The sequence below is a fragment of the Oryzias melastigma genome, linkage group LG7 (assembly GCF_002922805.2).
Source record: "Oryzias melastigma strain HK-1 linkage group LG7, ASM292280v2, whole genome shotgun sequence".
Taxonomy (NCBI): domain Eukaryota; kingdom Metazoa; phylum Chordata; class Actinopteri; order Beloniformes; family Adrianichthyidae; genus Oryzias; species Oryzias melastigma.
In genome coordinates, this window is record NC_050518.1 from 9,629,190 (window position 1) to 9,633,153 (window position 3,964).

Here is a 3,964-nt window from a genome sequence, read left to right on the forward strand (position 1 = left end):
TTTAATTGCACCAAACATCTCTCATCTTTTTGAGTAGTACAAATATTAAAATTGTTAACTGACAAACACCTTTTTTGCGCTTCTTTAAACTCTTCAGAAAGAAAAACAGCAGAGACTTAACACAACCAAATAGTCTTATAATAATGTTGTTTTTGTTCTTTTTCTATAAAAAGCTAAATTTTTTTAGTTTCAAAAGCTTGATTACAAAAACCTACAAAATAATTCAACATCAAGAAAAATTAACTTTTATAAAATACTGGGCTAAAAATAAATTAAATGAGGCTTGAATTTATGAAAAAGAAATGGGGAGAGAAACATTTTGGAACATTTAAAAGATTGAGACATTTTATGACTAAAATAATTTATAAATGATAATGCTTACTGTAGATGAGTGATACAAGCAGTCATTTCAGAAGGTTTTTTTTTAAACAAGAAGTGCATATATGTAAAAGAATAAACCAAAATAGTTTTGGACAAAAAATAAAAAGTTTTAGTTTTTTAACCAAGAGGCGAAATACTTTGTGTCTTGCTACATAAAAGACTGAAAAGAATCCTATATTCATCTATTTTTAAGTTAATATTTGTATTTACTCAATAAATAAACAAAAAAATCTAGGTACAGTAAAAGATTATTTTTCTTTAGAAGACACTTATATAAAATATAAATAACCCAGATGTTATTTGAGTAGATATTTTAATCGTCTCTTCTCTCACTGAATGTCATTGATGGTGTGAAGTTGTTTACAATTTCTTTACACATCCATGGTCAAAGTTATGACACCAAAAAGCCCAAAATTTGACAGCTTGTAATCTTTTAAAGAATGTGTCAAAACCAAATGAGTATTCTGTCCAATGGAGCATCAGTAAGATTATACTATTCGATAACTTATAAAGTTTACCATAATTACTGATGACAAAAGTAATTAAATGTTTTACTTGGCTAATTACCCTAAAGAAACTAGATTAAAAGGCAATTTTCAAGCAATAGGAACTTCCCAGAAGCCCATAACTTTTCCCACACATGCCACATGAGGAAATTACACATTCTTTTGTTAGTGTTGGACACACCAAGTCTCTTTAAACAAAGACACACATATGCAACATGGACAGTGCCTCGAGTTTAATGTTTTCCAGAACGTGGCAAACACGATCACTGCCAAAAGAAAGAAAGAAAAAAAAAGAACCACAGAAGATCGGTGTGGTTGCTGAGCTTCCCCAGCTGCGGTGGGCTTTTACTACAAACTTAAAGGGCTTCTCCGTTTCAATCACTGCTTCCTGGGTTGTGATGCTGCCACACTGCTCAGGCTGGTCTGGTGGGGTGATTAGAAATAGTGTAGCCTGAAGAACATTTGTAGATTGGAAAACAAAAGTGAAGTTCCAGAGAATTGTACTGTCTGCAAGGTTGGAAACATGGTACCATGTCTCTTTATCCTGGTTGAACTGGATTTGTGTGAATGTTACATTTGTTGTAAAGTATACAGAACAAATATAATGACTTTGAAATGCCTGATGCCTTTTTTAAACCATTGACGTTACTAATTTATAATATACTTGAACTTAAACATGAGTCACACAATGTAACAAGATTTAACACTTTTTGTTAGATACCCTTTCTTTTTCATTTTGAAGTACCATTCCAATCATTGTTTGATCTATTTTAAAAGCAGCCCCAGTCATCTTTTAATTCTGATTATGCTGTTTTTGTATATATTTGTTTGTTAATACTGACACAAGGTGTTATTTATTATTGTGTACTTAAATTGAATATTAAAAAAACAGTCATAGGTCAGAAAAAACTCATAGATAAAATCTCAGATTTATTCTCAACATGTTTGGCTAGGTTTAATTTGAAAACAAACACATTTGAGACTTAATTTAAAAAACTCTGGAAAATCTAAAAACCACAGGATTTTTTTCTAATTATCCATCAAAAATGACAAAATAAAAGCCTGTTACATTCAAACCAACTTTATTATGATTTAGGTAATTTTTTTGAAAACGTTCTTAGTTTTTAATAAACTACTTAAACTTTATCTTTAAACAGATCACATCCACTGGGGGGAAATATTTACATAAAGAAACTTCAGATTTGTCTGGCTTCATCCTCAGAAGGCACACGTGTCTCGACCATTTTCGATTTAGCTCCGGGTGGCAAAAAGGTCAGGTGTTTGGTGCAGTTGGGCTAAAATAAAACTATGAGCTCAGCGGCCTATGAAAGGACACACGGACTCCCCTCTGCGCCAATGGGACAACCGGCGACACGATTATGGAGATCCGTTTCATCCCAGGACCGAACACACTTCCATAGCAGCTTAGACCCACAAACTTAGAAGATGTAAAACAAACTCAAAAGCCTGTTGAACGTTGGAGGGCTTGACGTCACAAATATAAGGATTGTACAAAAAATAGTGCTTTAATAAAAGCAAGAAATCCTAGCTACTGTATCCGGAGCCAAAAAAATAAACTAAAACTTAAATTATACATTTTGTTAAGTATATAAAAGCACTCCTAGCAGACATTAAAAGTTTTAACATTCCCCCAAAACATGCTATCGAAAGTAACCAACTGCTAGCACTCCCAAACCGAAAAGCTAGTAGGCTAGCTAGTAGGCTAATAACACCTTAAACTACAAAAAGTGCGTCCGCGGGCCGCATGAAAAGTGACCGGAAACAAGACGAGCGACTGAAGAAAAACAAAATGAAGTCGGTGTCAAACACACGGCACTGTGCAGCGGCAATACCGCCGCGAGAAAATTCAAAAAATGTCAAATATCCCAAAACTTCCAGAATGCGCGGAGCGGAGCAGCTGCTGCGGCATGAAAGTTACTGCACACAACAAAGGAGCGCTCTCACCTCCCAACGGCTTTCCTGCTCCTGCTGCTGCCGCCACAGCCGCGAGCTCTGCCCGCTCTAGTCCTGCTGGCCCGGGGAGAACAGCTTTTCCTTCTTGGATAGTGGGAACTTCCCAGGTAAAACCAAAACAATCGAGTTTAACAGACAAATCCGGAATGCAAAGTATGAGTTTGGTATGAAATCAACGCGCGGAAGAAAACGCAGAGGCGTGGCGTCGAAAGACAGGAGGACACGCAAAAGTTTTGTGGCTTCCAACGCAAACTCCTCCCATGACTCCTGACGGGAGAGCAGAGGGACTCATGCGGGGGAGGGCTTTAAACAAAAAGCTGCTTACACACACTGTTGCTGTGAAATATAAGTGCTAATGGAGGAAAACGTCGTGTCATTGTCTGGTTTAAATTGACTTCAGACTGAACTACCTTATAAATCATATTGTTTTCCAGTGTTGTAATAGAGTAAGGCCGGAAACCATGTTAGATTTCAGAAGTTCCTTTTCCAATCATCTTTTGATCTGTTGTAAAAACTGTTCCCTGTAGGTTTTATTAAGATTATTCCTTTTTAGAAAACAAAAGTGTTAGTAGTTAATCAGAAATTCACCTTTGAGTTGTCGGCAGCACTGTAGGGTAGAGCCTGCCCTCATTTCCCACCATCTGCCTACCTGGTCCCTCACAACCCCAAACTAAGCTACAGTCACAAATTCAACTGCATCTAAGTAATGGCAGGCAAAATTTTCTAGATTTCAAGCTGCTGTCCGATTTTTATGAAAATTGTTGGCGTGGTCATGAATGGCCAGCAGAATGGGTTGTTTTTTATTTAACCCTTGCGGTCGATGGTTCTCGCGTCCAGTGACATTTGCACATTGTGCAGTCAGAGCTGCTGGACGGCGATTGCGGTGTTGTGCCAAGGTGCGTTCCCCCTGCTGGAATGGGTGTCCCAGGGCTCAGACATCGTTCATTTGTTTCGTTACAGTCATATTTTCTCAAAAAGCATAAGAAAAAAGTGGATAATTAAGGCATACTTTATTCTGGGGCTTTTGTGAGTGTCAAGCTACTGATCCAGCTTGCCAGAATTGGTGCCCCCCAATAATTTGCACTACAAATAACAAATACTTA

At 37.1% G+C, this 3,964-nt stretch overlaps 1 protein-coding gene across 3 annotated transcripts in view; it reads right to left on the bottom strand.

Moving 5' to 3' along the window:
- The window catches only part of tead3a (TEA domain family member 3 a), a 17,828-nt gene extending 14,004 nt beyond the window's left edge, over positions 1-3,824 (bottom strand). For 2 of the 3 annotated variants that reach the window (XM_024293110.2, XM_036212739.1), the window contains exon 1: positions 2,853-3,607. The gene's annotated coding sequence lies outside the window, so the exon portion shown is untranslated. Of the gene's footprint in view, positions 1-2,852 lie in introns of all 3 variants that reach the window. The other variant, XM_024293113.2, reaches the window with a different exon arrangement.
- Between the last annotated feature and the right edge of the window lie 140 nt (positions 3,825-3,964).